Raw genomic sequence first — 24,979 nt, forward strand, 5'->3', positions numbered from 1 at the left:
TCGAGGACGACCCCTACCCCTCTTTCCTTCCCCTATAGATTTATATGCTTTCCATGTCATTCTACTTTGATCCATTCTCTCTAAATGACCAAACCACCTCAACAACCCCTCCTCTGCCCTCTGACTAATGCTTTTATTAACTCCACACCTTCTCCTAATTTCCACACTCCGAATTTTCTGCATAATATTTACACCACACATTGCCCTTAGACAGGACATCTCCACTGCCTCCAACCGTCTCCTCGCTGCTGCATTTACCACCCAAGCTTCACATCCATATAAGAGTGTTGGTACTACTATACTTTCATACATTCCCTTCTTTGCCTCCATAGATAACGTTTTTTGACTCCACATATACCTCAACGCACCACTCACCTTTTTTCCCTCATCAATTCTATGGTTAACCTCATCCTTCATAAATCCATCCGCCGACACGTCAACTCCCAAGTATCTGAAAACATTCACTTCTTCCATACTCCTCCTCCCCAATTTGATATCCAATTTTTCTTTATCTAAATCATTTGATACCCTCATCACCTTACTCTTTTCTATGTTCACTTTCAACTTTCTACCTTTACACACATTCTCAAACTCATCCACTAACCTTTGCAATTTTTCTTTAGAATCTCCCATAAGCACAGTATCATCAGCAAAAAGTAACTGTGTCAATTCCCATTTTGAATTTGATTCCCCATAATTTAATCCCACCCCTCTCCCGAACACCCTAGCATTTACTTCTTTTACAACCCCATCTATAAATATATTAAACAACCATGGTGACATTACACATCCCTGTCTAAGACATACTATATATATATATATATATATATATATATATATATATATGTGTGTGTGTGTGTGTGTGTGTGTGTGTGTGTGTGTGTGTGTGTGTGTGTGTGTGTGTGTGCGTGTGTGTGTGTGTGCGTGTGTACTCTGGGACTAGTTTTGTTGCAAACCTTTGCACTTTCTCTAGTTTCTTTACGTGCTTGGCTAGGTGTGGGTTCCAAACTGGTGCCGCATACTCCAATATGGGCCTAACGTACGCGGTGTACAGTGTCCTGAACGATTCTTTATTAAGATGTCGGAATGCTGTTCTGAGGTTTGCTAGGCGCCCATATGCTGCAGCCGTTATTTGGTTGATGTGCGTTTCAGGAGATTTGCCTGGTGTTATACTCACCCCAAGATCTTTTTCCTTGAGTGAGGTTTGTAGTCTCTGACCCCCTTGACTGTACTCCGTCTGCGGTCTTCTTTGCCCTTCCCCAATCTTCATGACTTTGCACTTGGTGGGATTGAACTCCAGTAGCCAATTGCTGGACCAGGTCTGCAGCCTGTCCAGATCCCTTTGTAGTTCTGCCTGGTCTTCGATCGAATGAATTCTTCTCATCAACTTCACGTCATCTGCAAACAGGGACACCTCGGAGTCTATTCCTTCCGTCATGTCGTTCACAAATACCAGAAACAGCACTGGTCCTAGGACTGACCCCTGTGGGACCCCGCTGTTCACAGGTGCCCACTCTGACACCTCGCCACGTACCATGACTCGCTGCTGTCTTCCTGACAAGTATTCCCTGATCTATTGTAGTGCCCTCCCTGTTATCCCTGCTTGGTCCTCCAGTTTTTGCACTAATCTCTTGTGTGGAACGGTGTCAAATGCCTTCTTGCAGTCCAAGAATATGCAATCCGCCCATCCCTCTCTCTCTTGTCTTTCTGCTGTCACCATGTCATAGAACTCCAGTAGGTTTGTGACACAGGATTTCCCGTCCCTGAAACCATGTTGGCTGCTGTTATTGAGATCATTCCTTTCTAGGTGTTCCACCACTCTTCTGATAATCTTCTCTGTGATTTTGCATACTATACATGTCAGTGACACTGGCCTGTAGTTTAGTGCTTCATGTCTGTCTCCCTGTCTCCTTTTTTAAAGATTGGGACTACATTTGCTGTCTTCCATGCCTCAGGCAATCTTCCTGTTTCAATAGATGTATTGATTATTGTTGTTAGGGGTACACATAGCGCCTCTGCTCCCACTCTCAGGACCCATGGGGAGATGTTATCTGGCCCCATTGCCTTTGAGGTATCTAGCTCACTCAGAACCCTCTTCACTTCTTCCTCGGTTGTGTGCACTGTGTCCAGCACTTGGTGGTGTGCCTCACCTCTCCTTCTTTCTGGAGCCCCTTCTGTGTGTGTGTGTGTGTGTTTGCAAAACAACCACGGGGGGAGTAGATTGATAACTATCAATATATATATATATATATATATATATATATATATATATATATATATATATATATATATATATATATATATATATATATATATATATATATATATATATATATATATATATATATATATATATATATATATATATATATATATATATATATATATATATATATGCAAAACAACCACTGTGAAAGCGCTTGGAATTTCACTACTCTTTCACAGTGGTTGTTTTGCATATTTTAAAATCTTAGCCACTAATAAACATTTCCTAAGGGGAGTTTAACTCTTAGGTACAATTATCGTGGTTGCATGTGTGGTGTGCCTGACGCAATTAACGGACGAAGGATCGAGCCTCCAATACTCCTTGTTATTAATGAGGCGCTGACACCCTCTAACAGGTAACATTGCAAGCTGATAACATACCTTCTGACAGGTAACAGATGCTGACACCTTCTGACAGGTAACAGATGCTGACACCTTCTGACAGGTAACAGATGCTGACACCTTCTGACAGGTAACAGATGCTGACACCTTCTGACAGGTAACAGATGCTGACACCTTCTGACAGGTAACAGATGCTGACACCTTCTGACAGGTAACATGCTGACACCTGACAGGTAACAGTTGCTAACAAAGGTCACATCACCGTGAGCAGGTAGAATTATCATCAGGTACTTACACACAAGTACTATTGGCATCAGGTGCTGATACTCAGGTAACTTATGTCCACCAGATGCTGACATACTCTCGTCTCGGTACAACATCGTAGACCAGGTACCAGAGTATCATCCCGGGAGATTACCTATGTCACAGAAGATCTCTATGCTTGTGTCACAGCTCTCTATGCCTGTGTCACAGCTCTATGCCTTTGTCACAGCTCTCATCTATACCTGCGTCACAGCTCTCATCTATACCTGCATCACAGCTCTCCTTTATGCCTGTGTCACAGAAGCTCTCCACCGTGGATACGAATAATTAAGAGGACAAATGGCCGAGGAGCTCATTAGGCAGGACGCTGACGAAGCTGACGTTGTCTTCAGGTAAACAGTCAGCCTTTATGGGCATGGCGTGCCCACTCTCCCCAGGGAAGTGTACAGCGGAGGTCTTCCTCCTGTATTTTACTCAACTCTTTTATTTTTTAACCTACTTTTGTTTGTCTTAAACTTGTTCCACGCGGCGTCTCCTTTTATTGTGACGTCTTTTTATTTGCTAGAGTTTCGTGTTTACTTTTTCTTTTAACTCGTATTTTCTGCGATTTTCCTTATTTTATTTATGAATTTTAATTAAACATTATTCGAGGTTAGAATCTGAAATTTATCTTCTTAAATATTAAAAGAAATTTATTAGAATATGATGGATAGTTTTAATTTGTCTGAATAAATGTACGGATCCTCTAACGTATGTTGACACTGGCAACCAAAAATGTTCAACATTCGCTAATTCTCAAACATCCGGCTATAAATGCTTCCAGGCCGGAGAGGGACAGAGGCTGGAGTCTAGACTAGGTCTAAGGATATATATATATATATATATATATATATATATATATATATATATATATATATATATATATATATATATATATATATATATACATTACTGATTAAAGAACCTTGTACCGAAGTTTCCCAGCTCTGATATGGAAATGAGCTTATTAGACGGTATTTATTTTGCAGTTGTTTAGGTATATACAGCATTTGAAGTGAAGATGCTGCGCCAGCAATTATAGCATGAATATCACACAAGGAGGTGACAGATGGGAGGGGTGGAAGCTGGTCATAAAACCATTTAAGCCAACTTCAGGTACCATGCTATAAAGTAGCGGGCGAAGCCATCACCTCTAAAAGCATCCCAAAGTATATTAAAGATAACTTTAAAATATCAGCAAAAACGTAGAACCAAATATCTCGAAAGGTTTCCTATACCAAAAAATACAAATTGCGCTGGAAAGAGCAGTTTTGCATGTGATGCATTGTTCGTCTTTGTGAGTGGTCGTGTGGTTCACAAGCCACGTAAGTGGCAACTTCTGATTTCTTTGTGTCTGCTGATTTAAGGTTAAAATAAAAATTGTACGCACTTCATATAAACACACATGGAGAGAGATAGAGAGGAGGGGGGGGGTTAGTGGGGCAAGGGAAAGGAGTAGAAGAAGGGGAGAGAGAAAGGAGTCAGGTGGCGAAGAACTCAAGCCTCGTTTAATAAGCTGTTAGTGAGTGAAAGGACTCTTAATGAGCAGGCGAGGAGGAGGACCAAGACACGAGAAAGTCCCCTGAGAGATCAGCAACTCGAGGAATGTTACTCCACCCTTAACCTGGTGAAGAGGTGTGTAAGCTGCGTCCTGGGAGGATGCTCATACATGCACACACCTGCTGTAACTGTCTTTCTTACCTCCTTTACCCTCTTCCCACCTCCCTAGTAATGTCATATTAACCTTCGTGTTATATTTTTCTAGTTCTTCTTCCTTTTCTTTCTCCTCTTTTACTTTTTATGTTTCTTTTTCCTCTGCTCTTACTATTTCCTCTTCTAATTCTCGCCATCACCTCTTTCCTTTACACCTCTCCTGTCTCCATTTGTGTCTCCCCAACTTTCTATATTATAACAGCGTCTCCCTCATCTCCCATTATCGTCATTCTCGCTGCCTTCCCACTCATTCTCACTTTCATTCTGTCTCCCCATTCACCCCATCAACTCTATCTTCCCACTCATCCCCTCCACTTTGCCTTTCCCCTCATTCCTCTCCCTCCCCACTTATTCCGCCCCCGCCGGCGCACAAAAAAGGCCAACGTGAGAACTGGCTAAACAAGTGCCTAGCTCTTGGACAAGCACCACCAAAACCCAAAATTCAATAGAGAGCTGAGTTTTCTGCCTTCTCACTCTCGACTCTTTTTTTTTTCAAGTTTCTCTTAATTCCGTTTCCTCGAGTGACCTTATCAATGTCTCTCCTACACCTGCAGAAAATGTTCACCAGTCACACTCGTCATCTGACGCTGTTATTTTTTCTGTTTTTTTATACCCTTATAATAAATTTCTATCGTTATTATTTGCTCTTATTTTTTCTTTCTGAAGTTGCATTATTTGCACATTGTATCACAGATTCGCATACATACATTATTTATATAGGTGTGCTTGTGTGTGTGTGTGTTTGTGTGTGTGTGTGTGTGTGTGTGTGTGTGTGTGTGTGTGTGTGTGTGTGTGTGTGTGTGTGTGTGTGTGTGTGTGTACTCAACTAATTGTGGTTGCAGGGGTCGAGACTCATCTCCTGGTCCCGCCTCTTCACTGATCGCTACTAGGTCCTCTCCCTCTCTGCTTCCTGAGCTTTGTGTATATGTGTGTGTGTGTGTGTGTGTGTGTGTGTGTGTGTGTGTGTGTGTGTGTGTGTGTGTGTGTGTGTGTGTGTGTGTGTGTGTGTGTGTATATGTGTGTGTGTGTGTGTGTGTGTGTGTGTGTGTGTGTGTGTGTGTGTGTGTACTCACCTAGTTGTACTCACCTAGTTGAAGTTGCGGGGGTCGAGTCCGAGCTCCTGGCCCCGCCTCTTCACTGATCGCTACTAGGTCACTCTCCCTGAGCCGTGAGCTTTATCATACCTCTGCTTAAAGCTATGTATGGATCCTGCCTCCACTACATCGCTTCCCAAACTATTCCACTTACTGACTACTCTGTGGCTGAAGAAATACTTCCTAACATCCCTGTGATTCATCTGTGTCTTCAGCTTCCAACTGTGTCCCCTTGTTACTGTGTCCAATCTCTGGAACATCCTGTCTTTGTCCACCTTGTCAATTCCTCTCAGTATTTTGTATGTCGTTATCATGTCCCCCCTATCTCTCCTGTCCTCCAGTGTGTGTGTGTGTGTGAGTGTGACGAATAGTTTAAAGATATATATTTTTTCATTTATGTTAATGTAAAAAGTAACAATTATGTGCCAAAAGAACCTTAGAAATCTTACCTAACCTTATTATAACAAGCGCAATTTAATTTAGCCTAATCCAACTAAATATATTTTAGATAAGTTTACAATAATTTAATAAACAAACACAATGAAATATATTTTTTTCCGTTAGGCTCAGAATGACTTTTGCGAAATTATTGCATACACAAATTTTTGCTTGCCTTATTCGATTTTGTCCAATAAGGCAAGTTTTACCTATCTGGTACGACTATGTATATATTTATATATATATATATATATATATATATATATATATATATATATATATATATATATATATATATATATATATATATATATATATATATATATATATATATATATATATATAGGAAGTGGTGTATGTTGTTTAACACAAGGTATATACACCTAGTTGTGTACTTCTTAGTGTATATAAACCGAAAGATTATTATAATCTATATTTTAGGAACACAGCTTTTTTTATTGAATGTTTTCTTGAAGGTGAATTAGAACCAAAATGACCCATGTGCAGTCGATATTCATTAAACCTAAAGAACTTCCACTGATGTAACGTAGATGCAAAGAATGAAATATCTGAAATTAAATATAATACTATGTACCTGAAGAATAAGTCTATGTAGTGTTGTATAATTTTAAAGGTCCCATTCAACAATCTACTTTTATTAGCCGGAGTATCATTCTATAACTGTAATGGGAACATATCGAGAGATATTTCTTATTCACTTCTAAAGACTTAGTAGCATCCTCGACTTACTGGTAGCCTCCGCTCCGTAATGATCTTCACTGTTTAACGAGAGCCAACAATGCTTAACGACAGCTTCTCCTAATTTGTGTATTTACATAGCACTTTCAAAAGGCAGCTTTCACTAAAAGTACTTTTGCTGAACAGCGCTATGTGACTCTTGTGGGTTTAGCGCTTGGTGTTGATTATAATAATAATAGTTTTGCTGCTACTTATGTTTACCATCATAGTGGCGTAAGGAATGACGTAGAATGATAGTATTTTATGACCTTAACGTTTTCATTACATATTTGCATTTTTTCATAACTGAGGGAATAAAGCGATATATTTTCATTTGTTTGTATATCTGCTTTGCATTCCACCGTCATTTTATTCTTACTCTTGCTCTCCTGTCTTTCGTACCTTATAAAAAGCTTCATTTTCTTCATACTACTACAGATAAACGGCCATGATAATGATACAACAAGATATTGCACAAACCAAGATATATCTTAAGGCACATAGGAGGAGGAAAATGAGGGAATAGAGACAGAGCGTGTGAGAGTTGTGGAAAGCCACCGCGAGCTGTTTACTTAACTTAGCATATGTATGGATGCTAAAGGACGTGAAATGAGAATGTCAGCGGTGCATGTCTGAGACTAAATCTTTATTTTTCAAGATGGCGTTTTTCTGTCTGCATTATTCAGTAAATTAGTCAGAAATGATTAATAATTTGTCCAGTGCTTAAGAGATAAGGACAATTTACATTTTTCCTTACATTTTCCCTTGAGTTAGTAAGCATCTCATAATATCAAGAACTAGAAAATAAAAGTTGAAGGAATTAAGTTTGGAAAGAATATTAGTGATAATATCCTAAACTGGAAACTGGTTATTGAGATTATTGAAATATTCGAGAATCCTGAATGGAAAAATTACATTCAAAGACTAACGCGAGTGGCGGCCCCGTTAATAATTCACTGATAGTAATTCGCACTAAGACAAGGACGGGTGGCAGACACCTGTTTATGATCTAGCAGTTAATTCTTTTAGGAGAGTAGAGGACTAGAGTAAAATGGAAGAAATTAGTATAATATCTCACCAATTAGTCCGCTAACGAACAGAATTTTATTTTGCATAATTTCTTGAAGAGAGACTTCTTATAATCGACGATGTTATAACACTGCTTGTTTTATAGTTGAGGACTGCCCTTCTAACATCGTAATGTTACTGTTCAACTTTCCTTTATTTATCGTTGAATACAAAGATATTCAGAGTACTCCGTACTACTCTGCTAGTTCTCCACTTCGCCATATATATATATATATATATATATATATATATATATATATATATATATATATATATATATATATATATATATATATATATATATATATATATATATATATATATATATATATATATATATATATATATATATATATATATATATATATATATATATATATATATATATATATATATATATATAGTATATATATATATATATATATATATATATATGTATGTATGTATGTCGTGCCGAATATGTAAAACTGGTCAATTAGCAAGAACTCATTTAAAATTAAGTCCTTTCTAAAATTTTCTCTTATACGTTTAAAGATATATATTTTTTATTAATGTTGATGTAAAAATTTATAATTTTGTACCAAAAGGAGCTTAGAAAACTTACCTAACCTTATTATAACAAGAACAATTTATTTTAGCCTAACCCAACTAAATATATTTTGGATTTGTTTACAATAATTTAATACTAAACAAACACAGTGAAATATATTTTTTTCGTTAGGTTCAGAATGATTTTGGCGAAATTATTGCATACACAAATTTTCACTTGTCCTATATGGCAAGATGAGCGTTGCTATTTAAGCCAAGATCGCAAGTTCTGCCTCTTCGGCACGACATATATATATATATATATATATATATATATATATATATATATATATATATATATATATATATATATATATATATATATATATATATACGTCTCATAAATAAATACTGTGTTGGTATCTTATATTATCAAGTAATTCAAACCTGCGTAGAGAGTCAAGGAACTAACAAGACGCTTTATTTTCTGTTCAGATTTTAGACTGAGCGGCCCCTCACGATTCTCCTGCTAAGAGAATATTACTATTTTCCCTCTTTTATTTTTCGTTACATGATTCAATTACATAATACTATTTTACTTTATGTTTTTAATAATAAAGGCATTGATTTTAAAACAATATCGAACATACACACACTCAAAGTGCCCTAGTAGCGACCACTGAAGAGGCGGGACCAAGAGCTGTGACTCGACCCCTGCACCCACAACTAGGTGAGTACAACTTGGTGAGCACACACACACACACACACACACACAAAGAGGCGGGGCCAGGAGCTGTGAATCGACCCCTGCAACCACAAATAGGTGAGTACAAATAGGTGAGTACACACACACACACACACACACACATACACACATACACACATACACACATACACACATACACACACACACACTGACACGCACACACTGACACACACGGCCTAGTGTCTAATCGACATGTGCCTAGGACCAAATGGTAACTAACACACTGACACACACACATTGACACACACACACACTGATACACACACACACACACACACACACACACACACACACATTGACACACACACACACTGATACACACACACACACACACACACACACACACACACACACACACACACACACACACACACACACACACACACACACACACACACACACACACACACACACACACACACACTGTGTATTGACTCATATTTTGATCATAAATTTAGTGATGGACAGGTGCCAGTTATACAGTGACTTCGGCATTTCATTGTCAGTTTTGTTAAACAAACACACAAAACGTAATCATCCATTACGAAATTTTGAAGGCACTTGGAATTCATTTTGGCCTTAATAAATTTAATTTTAGCTAATATATTTGCAATGTTTTTGGGGGGAGGGGGTAATTTTTGTTTCCAGGTCTGGTATGATTACAGTACCTCTAGAATATTGCAATTTTATTTCGTCGTCTTGTAAATACGAAAAAATAATTGGTCCGAAGGCATATAGGCAGGAAAGTTGAAGAGAAGGAATTTGAGAAGGTAGAGAAGAAATTGGATAGTACACATGTAGGTGGGTGAGCAAGTAAATATGTAGGTTAGGTAAGGTTTGTCAGGAAACAGGAAAAGTGTTTCCTGACGCGGGTCTTGGTCAGACGATGACCTACCGTTAACAGGTAATTAGATAGTTAACTACGTAAGAAGTTAGGAAATTTGCGGTTTAGACACATGAAATAAAGATTATATAAAATGAAAATTCATAACTTGAAAGAAAAGTGGATATTTACTTGAAAATAAAAAACCTAATTAGGTTTACATAAAGCAAATAAGAAAATGTATACAGAAACGAATTGACACAAGAGCACATGAAATGTAAAGTCATCCATTCCCAGAATTTCGTAACAGTAATTGTGATATCCTCTAGCTTGACTTCCGTCTATCACATGTCAAGAAACTAAAAACTGCCAACGAAATAGATTAAGCGTTTTACGATCTTACAGTTCTGTATTTAACAATAAACTATTGTGAAAAAACTCTACGGTCATGCCTACCCTTCTTTAACATTCTACATTTAACATTCTACACACACGCCCCAGCTCTGAGGAGCTGGATGAGATTTTCGCCTTATAATCGGTGATACACACGTAACAACATGTACCGTATATGCCACCTTTATATCAACAATGTATCTCTTAAATCTTCTGTACCATATTATGTAATAAAATATTCCTATTGGTAAAAAAAAGAATGAAAAGATGGGGTGGTAGGGGAAGTGGAATATTCAATCGGCTTCAGGAAGAAATCCAAATATTCTTCCTTGAAGCCTTTTATCCACTTCTCTGAGGCTGTGGGTCCCACAATTTACACGAGAGGTGGACCCCATCATATATATTATAAATATATATATATATGTATATATATAAATATAATATATATATATATATATATATATATATATATATATATATATATATATATATATATATATATATATATATATATATATTTACACAGGGTTTGACAAGGTTAAGGATCCCTAGCTTTATTGACAGCTATTTACAGGTTAAGGATTCCTAACTTTATTGGCAAGCTAAGAGCTGTTACCTACATCAGCTCATTTGAAAGCATTTTTATTGTTATGAGACATACAAGTAGGGATCAGGATGAAGTTGGAGCCATCTGTGGGTCAGCATTTTCATTTGATCAACTGACTTTATCTCGTTGACATCATTATGCTGTACGAATGTGTTCCATACTCGAGTCATCCTGGGTATGTATGATCTCAGATGGAGTGATGTTCTGGAGAAGGGTACAGCCAGAGTGAAGTTGCTGCTTTCTGCCCGTTTGTGGCATAAAAGCTTGTTTCACGCTGTCCTCGAAGTGGATCCAGGTGTGGTATTTTGACAATATTGGCCTCGTACATAACAGTAAGGCCACCCACATCCCTCCTATGTTGAAGGCTCTGCTGAAATGACAGATCTATCCAGGATGGGTCCAGGCGAGAGATGAGACGTCTTGCTCTGTTCTCTACTCTGTCAAGCAGTCGCAGATGAGAGGGGGGGGGGCAGGCAAACCAAGAAAGTGGAGCATACTCAAGGTGTGAGCGTATATATATATATATATATATATATATATATATATATATATATATATATATATATATATATATATATATATATATAATATATATATATATATATATATATATATATATATATATATATATATATATATATATATATATATATATATATATATATATATATATATATGTCGTGCCGAATAGGCAGAACTTGCCATCTTGGCTTAAATAGCAACGCTCATCTTGCCATATAGGGCAAGTGAAAATTTGTGTATGCAATAATTTCGCCAAAATCATTCTGAACCTAACGAAAAAAATATATTTCACTGTGTTTGTTTAGTATTAAATTATTGTAAACAAATCTAAAATATATTTAGTTGGGTTAGGCTAAAATAAATTGGTCTTGTTATAATAATGTTATGTAAGTTTTCTAAGTTGTTTTTGGTGCAAAATTATAAATTTTTACATCAACATTAATGAAAAAAATATATCTTTAAACGTATAAGAGAAAATTTTAGAAAGGACTTAATTTTAAATGAGTTCTTGCTAATTGACCAGTTTTACATATTCGGCACGACATATATATATATATATATATATATATATATATATATATATATATATATATATATATATATATATATATATATATATATATATATATATATATATATATCTTGCTTCCAAATGTTGGAAAAAATGCTTAGACTGTAACATAAAAGTCAGTGAATGAAACAACTTGTGTAACACTTGTTTAAGTGCGCAGGTCTTAATGACACTTCCTCTCCTCCCATTCTATTGTTCATGATATGCGTGCAACTTATCATTTTATCTATATTATTTCCCTCTTTCGTTTTCACCATTTCCTCCTTCGAGTTTTACCGTTTCCCCCTTCCATTTCTGTAATTTACCACTTTTGTCCACTCTGCCATTTCATTCTGTCCGCACACAAATGTTCATTTCATCCATACTGTCAATAAAATTTCTTCCTAGACATCCCTCTTGCCTTCCCTCCCATGAACCCAGCATACCACTGATATTCCATGTTGAAGTTATCTTTCTTGCCTTGCTTTTCATTCATCATCTCCCATTGTAATTCTCCTCCCTCACATAACAGCGGTAGTTCTTTTTATCTGCTGTGAGAGACTGCAATGACAGGTGTGCTGCGAATAATAAGCTAATTAGGGGAATGTGTCGGCTGGAGAACCAGGGTGATCTGTTAATTTGATTATGGTTTCAGTTATGTATTTCAGGATATACCCACTCTCTTTGAGTGTTTGTATGCTGAACTAGGTACGTCAACACCGTGTGTGTACTCAACGAGCTGAGTACACTATGTGTGTGTACTCAACGACAAGCTGAGTACACACGCAGTGTGTATGTAATTACCTACGTGAGTTCTCTGGTTTTGAAATTCAGCTCTTGGTTCCCCTCTTTAACCTTGTTAGCTGACGCATTCTATTTCTGTAACTGGCGAGTGTTTATACCCACAGTCTGTTCAGACGAATGACACGCATGTGCATCACCTGTAAGGAAAGTTCGCTAACCAGTAGCTTCATCAGACTCATAAATAGAATAATACTCGAGTCGGTGGAAGACAAAGGAGTAGAGTGAGTTGATAAGTCCCTCAGCCCATCAGTGTTGATTAATCTAAAGAAGATGCCCGAGGTTGCACATATCTTATTCGTCTACATGTCGATTTTTTATACTATTAAACACAGAAAACAGTTCTTTCACTTCGTCCAAGCTTTTACTGTTTCCGTGCATCTTACAGCCTATATTTTTCTCAGTAGTGTAACATTTACGCTACTTCCTCTCTGACCATATTTCTGTCTCCATACATTAAGCATTGTGCAACACATCATTAAACAAAATAACTTTTAACTCCTTTAGTGACAAAAGTTCTTTAAAAATTTAATTTTGAAGGTCTTTTTGGCCTTTGTGCAGATTTCTACTCTCGTATCTAGGGAACCTTTCCCGAAATTCTTCATGCAGTTTTGAAAAAAGCCGTTCGTCTTGTCGGGTTATTTATTTTCATATCTATTCATGAATCAGTTTGCCTTCGGTTACAGTGATACACTTCTTGCTTTGGAATGCTTCGCCATATTCATGGTTCTAGTTCTTATTGCTTCGTAAGTGACCCACCATCGTCTAAAGTCACGCTTTACTCGATCTGCTGTTACATCGTAGATATCGTGTAGAATGCTATGCTGTATCATTTTAAATATCAACAGCTGTTTTGGTGAACAATCTACATTTTGTCTAATAAGTTTTATCTCCGACATTTTAGAAAATGAATGTAAAACTGCCTTATGAAAATTAATTACGTTTTTGTCTTCGATTTGACTTGTTTTTGTAAAATAGTGACCCTGACTTTCAAAGAAAAATTAATCTTGTCAGATTCGATAGTTTTTTTCCACCATCATTCCACGTATTATAAACTTTTTGATTTGAGTGCAAGCGAGAAGTAGAGCTGGGAAAGAAGGCATGGAGCGAGTCTGAGAGAGAAGTGAAGGAAAGGAGGAATAGAGGAGGGAAGAAGGGAAGACGACCAAAGAACATTGAAGCTCCAGTGGCGCAATCGGTTAGCGCACGGTACTTATACGACAGTGTCTGAGCCATGCCGGGGTTGTGAGTTCGAGCCTCACCTGGAGCATTTGTTTTACTGGAAGCTCCAGTGATGGTATACGCACACAGCAGAGCCCAACATTGGTAAGCAGCAGACGATGAAACCGAGGCTCGCAACATGAAACACTGTTACCACACTAAAAGCAGCGGTTTTTGTTTGTCGCACCTGTCATAAGGCATGTACTATTTCACTGATTGTCTTAGAATGAAGAGCAGTGTCGGGTGGTCTCTGACTAACAAATCAACCTCAACTTGATGCCTCTCATTAGTGTTTTCTCATTTTACTGTAATGAGAAACAAGATGGCGTATTGAATGTTACGCCTCTAAAGAGGATGTCATGTATCCTCTAGGACTGCAGTAAGGATTATTGTAAGGTCATTATCGAAAAAATTATGTTTATATTTCTCGAAAAAATTTTAAACTGTGAAAATAAAAATTAAATGTAAAAAGTGAAATGCTTTAATTAGCTCTATCAAAAATCTATCTAGCGAAATTTGGTCAATCGTTGACACTTGTAAGTACGTGTTTTCAAAGGGAAGGACACACCCGGTAAGTCTAACTTTTAAATAAAAAATTTAAGTAACTGCGCTGAAAAAAATGTCATTACTGACAAGCTTCAGACTCGAGAAAAAAAAGGAAGGTCGGCTAACATCTCATCCTTAACGAATAACATGGTTGAGGTCTCTGTCCTTTTCCTGTGTTTTGCTGTCTTGGAGTTCTTAAAAACAGCATAATAATATTTTGTCTGGAGACTTTTTTTGCATGCCAAAGTCACTGAAAAATCCTGCGCAACAATGACTCGCTTTTTACAACCTTTTTTTTTTTAACTTTTTTTTTCACTCTTGCAGATATGTTTTGGTTCAAAGTTTTCGTAGTATAGTTTACCGCTTACGTTTTCTCGAAATAGAACCCTTAAAGACACCTTCTCAGGTGTCATTAATAATGGTTTTATCTGCTGGGGATGCTCTCTTACCTCACCTATGTTTGAGTCATCTTCCTTCCATGTTACAGAAAAAAAAATTCTGTTGATGTAGTGCATGAAAGAAGCATAGTAAAATGTATTAAGTTAGAATGTAAGGACTACAGTACGCCTACTAGTCTATGCTAGAAATAGTAGTAGTGGTGGTAGTAGTAGTAGCGGTAGTAGTAGTAATAATAATAGTAATATATTTAATATTAACACTTCTTTCATAGTTCTAATTTTTTGAGATACATCAGACCTAATTCCATTTACACGTTCCCATTGGAAATCTCCTACCTCCCTTTAACTTAGTTTCGCTAGGACAGCCAGCTGTTTTTCATTCATAACATTCACAATCAAGACTTTCCTCCCATCCATACTACACCCCAGCGCCTTCAAACAACCCAGCTTCGAAATTTTCTCCTTAGTTCTTTTAGTTTTTTATATAGGGGAAGGGGCTACTAGCACCTTGCTCCCGGCATTTTACGACAAGCATGGCTTACATGAGAAGAATTCTCACCTACTTCCCACCTAACACATTACAATTACTTTCACTATTATTTACATCACTTAGAGGATGTATATTCCCTCTTCACGTAAAGTTACGTAATAGTCATTATTCTGTTACAATGTGTTGTAATCATAGCAAAGAGCGAATGTGTTTTCATTTTAATTCATTCTGTAAACGGTTGTGGTCTAAACAACCACCCCATTTCTTCCGTTTTACCGTTCATCTTGAGTCATACTCCAGGTTGCGTCTTTAACGACGTCATTTGGAAAATGTGTGGTATTTTTTCTGCGATTTGTCGCTAACAATGCATTAGCGAAAAATTAGCTTTCTCTTTTGTATGATCATTTATTTAGAGAAAATTTAATATAACTTGACCCTGACCTTCAACAAAATCGTAGTAATAATAAATTCAGCAAAAGAAATGGGTTTGGGTGAGAGAGAGAGAGAGAGAGAGAGAGAGAGAGAGAGAGAGAGAGAGAGAGAGAGAGAGAGAGAGAGAGAGAGAGAGAGAGACAGAGAGAGAGAGAGAGAGAGAGAGAGAGAGAAAGAGAAGAGAAAGAGAAGAGGAGAGAGAGAGAGAGAGAGAGAGAGAGAGAGAGAGAGAGTAAAACGATAAGCAACATGAGCGTGAGATCCTTGGAGGAATGTGGCTCCAGTGGCGCAATCGGTTAGCGCACGGTACTTATACGACAGTGTCTGAGCCATGCCGGGGTTGTGAGTTCGAGCCTCACCTGGAGCACGTGTTTTACTTGAAACTTCAGCAATAACGTTACCTAGAGACCTACAGAACGTATTTTACCTTCAGCTCCAGTAATAACGTCACCCTGAGACGTGTTTTGTAGTTCCAGTGATAACGTCCTTGTATTTTAGCTGAAGCTCCAGTAATGACCTACTGCTGAATGACCTTCCAGCGTAGGCGCTATGCAGATTCCATAACCCTTTCTCTTTCAGAAGATGACTATAACAGTCTCTTTCTGATCTCTCATTCGACTAGACGTACGATATTCAATAGAGTTCACTGATGATGACGGCGCAACCCACCCATGTCAGCAGACATCGGCTCTTTATTTCGACTCTATAACATTCGTAAGTTGACTCTAACTCTAAACTGTCAGCATTTTGTTTTATTGGTGTTATTGTACATTATAATTGGTTAAATTTGGTTAACCGACGTTAATTTACTGATAACCTGACATAATTATTTAAGTCAGGTTATCAGTATTAATTTAGATAAATATTTAAAAATAGACGATAAATGACAGAGCATTATTCAGCAATTTTGTTGTTAATATTCTGAAATATTTCGCCTTTTGAGGTAATGAAAAGTCAGCAAGCAAGCTAATTAATTCATTAACAAGCACCTCGTGTAGAATTCAGCCCTCCCTTTACTCAGATATGAAATGTGTTTATACGACAGAAGTAATCATTATCTAGGCATTAACTTTTTTCCAGGTGAGAAACATGGAAGCAAAATCTAGTTCCCTTTCTTTGTGTGTTCCAAGTATAGGGCAGCAATGAATTTACGTATGTCACAAGAAAGGGTAAAGGTTATATGTGCCATTTTAGCAAGAAATGAAGTCTGAATGCCAAGGATTACCCAGGGTATATTGCTGGCAGGGGCGGCAGCTATACTTATTCACTTGAGAGAGCCCCTTTTAAGCTTTTTAATTCTTTAAACTAATAGTTGTGTGCATGTAATATATGGATAATTATTAGTGTGACTAAGATAGTTTAATGTAATGCTTCTAAATTTAAGGAACAGCAACATTTAATATCACGAAAATGGACGACCTGTCGTCAGCTCGACTAAATGGATCAAATAAATGTTTAACATTATTATTATCTAATCTTATTTTGGTAACTAACCTAATCAAACAGTACAACTCTCTCATAAAATATTGAAAAGTAGTGCATAAACAACTATATAGATGGATCAAGTTGTTCAACTAAGGTCTCGTTCTTTCTATGTACAGCATAGTATAGTCTCGATGGTGTTGAAGTCAAAATTCTAAAATTATTACATAACAGCAAATGAGAGAGGGAGGGAAGGTTGGCTAGACTGAAGGAAAGCTAGCACACAAACATTTATTACATGCTCATAGATGATTAGATTATTATTATAATCAAAAAAAGAAGCGCTAAGCCACAAGGGCTATACAGCGATAGATGAATAGAACTTGGGTGTTGGTCAACGTCTTTCAACAAGATTTATCCATAAGAGACTGTTTTCTGTAGAATAAGAATAATGTACACGCTTCTTACCCATATCCTTTAAAACTGGGGAAGAGGGGATGGGTGCCTTGATGCTGACGTGGGGTTCTTAATCTAAGGAACCGGAGCTTCCCTCCCCTTCCTCGGATCAACCCTGATTTAGATTTGTAGGTGATCCTTGCTGTGTGTGACTGAACTACTGAGACACTTGATGTGCTGCTGACTCTGAAGAACTGGCTCCTTCACCTGTATTCTTTTCGCTTAAGTGAATCAGAGAAATTTTTGAGAAGGTTTATGATTTTATCATTTCGATCATTTTCAATTACTATCGGATATTTTATTTTTGTATGATGATATAAAATTTTTGTTGTATTTTAATTTAAATGATTTATATTTTTGTATTAAAAGTTTACCGTAGTTATTATTGACTCATGTTGGAGAAAGCACTTTGTCAATACTACAGTTTCTTTCCTTTCATAGTTTTTAACTTGGGAATCATGCAAAATGCATGCTCCAGGTGACGTTATCACTGGACATTATGCAAAGCACGTTCCATGCGAAGTTATCACTGGAACTTCATGTAAAACACGTGCTCCAGGTGACGTTATCACTGGACATTATGCAAAGCACGTTCCATGCGAAGTTATCACTGGAACTTCATGTAAAACACGTGTTCCAGGTGGCGTTATCACTGGATTTTCAAGTAAAAACCGTGCTTCATGTGACGTTATCAACGGAGCTTTAGGTAAAATACGTACTCAGTTATGACTGGAGTTTAAGGTGAAATACTGCTCCAGTTGACGTTATTACCGGGGCATCAGGTAAAAGACGTACTCCAGGTGACGTTATCAATGGAGTTTTAGGTAAAATACGTGCTCCAGGTGAGGCTCGAACTCACAACCCCGGCATGGCTCAGACACTGTCGTATAAGTACCGTGCGCTAACCGATTGCGCCACTGGAGCCACACTTTTCTTTAATCACTCACTGTAAAACTCTCTCTCTCTCTCTCTCTCTCTCTCTCTCTCTCTCTCTCTCTCTCTCTCTCTCTCTCTCACACACACACACAGCAGGATCCATACATAGCTTTAAGCAGAGGTATGATAAAGCTCACGGTTCAGGGAGAGTGACCTAGTAGCGATCAGTGAAGAGGCGGGGCCAGGAGCTCGGACTCGACCCCTGAAACCTCAACTAGGTGAGTACACACATATTCACATTCACACTTACACTCACATTCACACTATCTCTGTCTCTCTCTTCATTCGCAAATCACTGACATTGCTGTATAATATCTTACTGGTGAAACAACCCACAGCCAATACACCAGAAGCCTCGCACATAAGTATACTTCCAATAAACACAGTGGAAAAATAAACCTGGAGGCAAACTGGACAAATGAAGAACTCATCATTAAGGAAGACCACAATGCAAGAAGACGTTGTTTTGAATTAACAGTCATACCGACCTACAGCACGACAGGCCATGAGCTAAACTTATCTTGAATGGTATAAGAAAACAGGTGACTTCGACACCCATTGAAAATAGATGACGCCGACTACCACTCAGAACACTACTATCCACCACTGATGACTTCTGATTTAATTCGCTTTTCCACTCATCTGTATATAATATCCTGTCGCTTTTCTTGTTCTAAGACTTAGTAAATTTAGCCCAGTGCATCGGCGAAACTTATCAAAAGTAAAAGTTTCCCCTATCCCAAGTGTGTCTCGTACACAATTGTGGGCAATACTTGCCTTATGACTGAGATATATGGGCTCATAACGTTATCTTCTCTTTCAGTGTTTTTCTTACTCGAGAGATAGTTTATTCGCTTTCTTATCTCATACCTGATTTTCTTATGGGAAGTATTTGCTCCAAGAACACCTTTTACAATGCAATGAAAAATAGTGAATAAGACATGTCTCACGAAGATGTAATGACACGACTGCAAACCAAGCATACCAGGGGCGGGGATCCCTGCCCCTGGTATGGTTTGAATAAGACATGTCTAACACATGGGTATCTTAACTGATGAAGAAGTTTTGCAAATCAATTTTTTTTTTCAATTCAACACACATAATATTGATAACCATTGAAAAATGTTTTATTAATAAACCTGTGCATTATTTTTTGATGGGCCTTGTCTCAATAATCCCCAGTTACCCTAGTTAGATTACTCTACTCAACACTTAGCTAGGTGGTTCCCTAATCCATTTATTTTCAACAAAAATCTAAAACAAAATTTCGTTATTGCCATTAATTTACACACAATATTAAAACTAATATTTCAGTCATCGCATATTTCAAGCTTTTCTTCGGCTTCAACCATAATCAATAAGTCGTCCGCCACTGCTACGTGAAAGGTGATTTTTGGTCCTGTATGCAACAGAGGTAGAGAGCACACAGGCGGCACAGATGTAAAAGAGAAAGAGAGGAGGAGCGTGGCTCCAGTGGCGCAATCGGTTAGCGCACGGTACTTATATGACAGTGTCTGAGCCATGCCGGGGTTGTGAGTTCGAGCCTCACCTGGAGCATGTGTTTTATCTGTTGCTCTGGTGATAATGTTACCTATAGCACGTATTTTACCTGAAGGCCCAGTGAAAACGTCATCTAGAGCACGTGTTTTACTTGAAGCTCCAGTGATAACGTCACCTGGAGCACGTGTTTTACCTGAAGTTACGCGTGTAGTGAATCACCGCCCTCACCTCTATCACTCACCTTTTCTGTCACGAGAAATAGACCACACCCTGAATCCGAATCCATAGTAGTTTGTCCTTTGAAAATTAATAAGAATAGAGAGAGCTCTGGGTCTATAAACCATTTTCTCTCCTACCATAATATCCTCTATCCACACCTTGAGCAGAAAGAGAGGTATTGGCACGTTTCTTTATACTTGCTGCCTCTCATTCCATGCTGTAAACATGTAGCAGACTGTTAGACTATCCTGTAGACCGCATCATAGAGGTAAAGTCAGAAGCTAATATTGAATAAGGGACCTAACGAGCATGGTCCTCATCTTTTAGCTGCAAACAGGTAATATCTCACACAAACATACAACTATTTAAATATACCTTCCCTTCCGAAGGTGCGAAGAGTAATGGTATCCATAAATTAACCAAAAACTATTACTTAGGAAGGAGATAAACAGCCTCATCATCATCATCATTATCATCATCGTCACCAGGGAGGGGAAGGGGGAGGAAGGAGGTGGCCAAAGGTGCAGGCGATAGATTCCCCTTGTCTTATAAATCAACTCGTAATCTCTAGTTCGCAACGCTCCCCCCTCCCCCAACGTCTTAGGTGGAAACAAAGACTATCTGAAAGTGTACTGGGGGAGGGGAAGGATATGGGTGGAGGCCATGGGTTGTGAAAATAGATTAGTCTGGGGAGGGAAAAGAGTGTTGAAGTTACTCTAGGAAAGAATATGAAGAGGATATTTATAGAGTGAGAGTTGGTGGTCTGGGGAATGGGAGAGAGAGAAGAGTGAGGTGAAAGACAGGGAACCGAACTAGACGTGGGTGGTGAGTTAGAGGGAAAAAAGTGGATGATGTAGACCGCAGAATGTTGGATGAAAACGTAATTATATGTGGATAAGAAAACTAGAAGGAAAATCTGTATTTACTCACTCACGTTTCCTGACTCACTGATTCACTTGCTCACTATTAAATATCTCTCTCATTCACTTGTTTACTCTGTTAAATATCACACACTCATTTAGGTGTTAGCTTACTTACCAACATGTTCGCTTGCTCTTAGTGGGACTGCATATAAGAGATAGGAAGCCCGCCGCCACAGATACACTACATATCATCTAAGGCAGCAAATACACAGCCTTCTATACGGGAAACTGATAAGAATGATTAAAGCCCCTCTTGTACAAACTAAGATCGCAAGATAAGGACATCATGGCCGAGTCAGAGTAAGAAAAAGAAGGGAGAGGAAAGAGAAAGAGATGAGAGCGTTGTGGTAGATGATGAGGGTGATGAGGATTGGTGATGCGAGAAAGTAGGCGTAAAGAGGCTATGTACATTGGTGCTGTGGAAGTGAATGATGGTGGTGCAGGCGATGATGTGGAAGTGAATGATGGTGGTGCAGGCGATGATGTGGAAGTGAATGATGGTGGTGCAGGCGATGATGTGGAAGTGAATGATGGTGGTGCAGGCGATGATGTGGAAGTGAATGATGGTGGTGCAGGCGATGATGTGGAAGTGAATGATGGTGGTGCAGGCGATGATGTGGAAGTGAATGATGGTGGTGCAGGCGATGATGTGGAAGTGAATGGATGATGATGTGAGCGTGAGTGATGATTAGGATAATATATATAATATGACGCTGTTTAATGAATTAGAAAGCGAACATTGTAAAATGAGGACAAGCTGTACAGTGACGTTCATATAAACTAAATCTTTCTCCTTGTGCCTGTCAGTGATGAGCGAAGGAAAAATTATCCCCATACATACTTTAAAAATTTGTTACAAAAATCATGAAGTTCGTCTGTAGAGTAGCCAGAAAAAAATAAGATGAATAAATGCAAGGCATTTTTCTATCTAATTCACGAGAGAAATCTTCTTGAATATAATGTAACGCCAATATATTTACATTCACCAGTGATGGGTTCCTGTTGTTACTAATTAACGTAGATGGAACCCATGATTGTAATGGTAATGTACGTTATGTATTACCACAAATATATGTGGCAAATATGTTGTAGAAGTATAAAGAGCAGGAAAAACAGCAACTACAAAAGTAGTAATATTAGTGTAAAATCTAAATTCTACGCCCTCTGGAATATCATGTCTAAATGTTCATTTAATGAGCTCTTTTAATTATTTTCATCCATTTTATGACAGTGTAAGAAGAAAAGTTTAATTTAAGATCATCCTAACACGATGTATCTAGCAGACAAATTATCACTGGTAAGCCTCGATGTAGACCAAAATATATTCTGTCTAATGGCTTTGCCATGTACTCTCTATACTAATTATATATATATATATATATATATATATATATATATATATATATATGTGAGTGTGTGTGTGTGTGTGTGTGTGTGTGTGTGTGTGTGTGTGTGTGTGTGTGTGTGTGTGTGTGTGTGTGTGTGTGTTTGTGTGTGTGTGTGTGTATCATTTACCCATCTTCCACGTCTCTGGATTGTCATCCTTGTTTAACTTTTATTTTCCCACCTCTCGTCTCTCTCTCTCCCTTTTTTTTATCTTCCTCTCAGCTACTGCCATATTTTCCCCACTCGGGAAAAAATCTTTTTCTCCCGATAGCTTCCTCTTTCTCTTACCTCTTCCCATTTCTTTCCCTTTCCTCTTTCTCTGTCATTTCTTCTCTCTAATATTTCTCATTTCGAATATTTATCTTCCAGCCTTATTTTTCTTAACAATTTCTTCGCCATATTCTTGCTTCTAAATCCTGCGACTAATAACAAGGGAAAATGTGGCAAACCGTGAGGAAGAAAAGAATTATACAAGTTTCTAGTGGTATTGGTCGATGATAAAGAACAAGCAAACACACATTATTATTATTATTATTATTATTATTATTATTATTATTTTTTTTTTTTAATTATCACATTGGCCGATTCCCACCAAGGCAGGGTGGCCCGAAAAAGAAAAACTTTCACCATCATTCACTCCATCACTGTCTTGCCAGAAGGGTGCTTTACACTACAGTTTTTAAACTGCAACATTAACACCCCTCCTTCAGAGTGCAGGCACTGTACTTCCCATCTCCAGGACTCAAGTCCGGCCTGCCGGTTTCCCTGAACCCCTTCATAAATGTTACTTTGCTCACACTCCAACAGCACGTCAAGTATTAAAAACCATTTGTCTCCATTCACTCCTATGGGTAGCTTCAACATAAATATACAATTATTCTGCAATATTTGTATCTTAGATCAAGATAAATATGAAACGTAGGTAAAATAAATTTCAGTTTGTTTATCCGTTATCTAGGCTCTGCGCCATTTATTGTACCAGTGTTGCTATGTTGCTTCCGTTTTACAAATTTCATACCAGTCAGTGAAGCTGTGTTGCTTTCATGTTGAAGATTCGCATTAGCCAGTGAAGCTGTGCAGAAGCCCCTTTACTAAGTGGTTAGAAAATCGAACCTAAATAATCACGATTGGGAGTTAGACCTTTGTATAAGTTTTAACATGACAAAAAGGAAAGATTTCGAAGGAGTAGTTCAAGCAATACTCAAGACGAAGATTATATGTATTTGTGTTAAGAATCACTAGATGAACGATCCAAGTACACAGTAAAAATACACTAAGAGCAGAATATGTAAAGTGAGGATAATGCTCAGAAAAAGGAACGGAAAGATGTATGAAGGAATGATGAGATGGAGGGTATAAATAAGCAGCGAAGAGAGGATGATATGGAAAGGAAAGAGATGATTTAATCTTGTGAGCTTAAAAAAATAGAAATATGGCAAGGAATTCCTCATTGAAATTCTAATAAGGTCTGGCATTTTGCATAAATTTACCGGATGCGACAGAAATATCCTAATCAGATTAATCCAGTCCAGAAGCTGGCGCAAAGGAAACTTTATCAAAGGATAATTTTTGTGTGTTTTTATAGGGAAAGGAAAGTGTATTGATTTCCTGCTGCTAGATCAAAAAAACTCTACCCTCGTTTGGAATTCTTTGAAGATTGCCTTCTCGTTTATTGATACTCTATCCGAAAGATTAAAATTTCCTTTCGGCTAGGCAGGGAGCTCCTATTATGAAAGGGAAGGTAGCTTTGTCTGTCTATGGACCAATTAGGGCTGGCAAAGGACTAAGTTTTTATTTCAGTTCTCTGTCCGGGTGAGTTTCGTTGAGGGAAAGGGACAGGAAGTGAAGAATATGACGAGTAGGTTGAGGAGGAGGATAAGCTTTAGGGAAAAAAGGAGAATGAATAAATATTGTTCATTATTCTAACGTTATCCTTTTATCAACGCTCTCTTGTGTTTCCGTATTACATCTATTTGTTTTATGCACAGTCTGTGCCCAAACCATATCATGGATCGCAGTTCATGATATATCTTCTAATCAGATCACTGGGTCCCAGTTGGCGGTGCTTCTGCTGACGCCGTGATAGTCTCAGGATGACC

General features: G+C 37.8%; 4 non-coding genes across 4 annotated transcripts; 3 read left to right on the plus strand and 1 right to left on the minus strand.

The window, feature by feature from the left end:
* Positions 1-14,131: 14,131 nt before the first annotated feature.
* TRNAI-UAU (transfer RNA isoleucine (anticodon UAU)) lies at positions 14,132-14,221 on the plus strand. Its single transcript is given in 2 exon segments — positions 14,132-14,169; positions 14,186-14,221. It is a non-coding gene; the product is annotated as a tRNA-Ile (tRNA).
* Positions 14,222-16,315: 2,094 nt separating this feature from the next.
* Positions 16,316-16,405, plus strand: TRNAI-UAU (transfer RNA isoleucine (anticodon UAU)). The gene is given in 2 exon segments: positions 16,316-16,353; positions 16,370-16,405. It is a non-coding gene; the product is annotated as a tRNA-Ile (tRNA).
* Positions 16,406-18,750: 2,345 nt separating this feature from the next.
* Positions 18,751-18,840, minus strand: TRNAI-UAU (transfer RNA isoleucine (anticodon UAU)). The gene is given in 2 exon segments: positions 18,751-18,786; positions 18,803-18,840. It is a non-coding gene; the product is annotated as a tRNA-Ile (tRNA).
* A 1,479-nt stretch (positions 18,841-20,319) lies between these two features.
* On the plus strand, positions 20,320-20,409 carry TRNAI-UAU (transfer RNA isoleucine (anticodon UAU)). The gene is given in 2 exon segments: positions 20,320-20,357; positions 20,374-20,409. It is a non-coding gene; the product is annotated as a tRNA-Ile (tRNA).
* Positions 20,410-24,979: the final 4,570 nt, after the last annotated feature.

This window comes from Cherax quadricarinatus, chromosome 22 (assembly GCF_038502225.1).
Source record: "Cherax quadricarinatus isolate ZL_2023a chromosome 22, ASM3850222v1, whole genome shotgun sequence".
NCBI lineage: Eukaryota > Metazoa > Arthropoda > Malacostraca > Decapoda > Parastacidae > Cherax > Cherax quadricarinatus.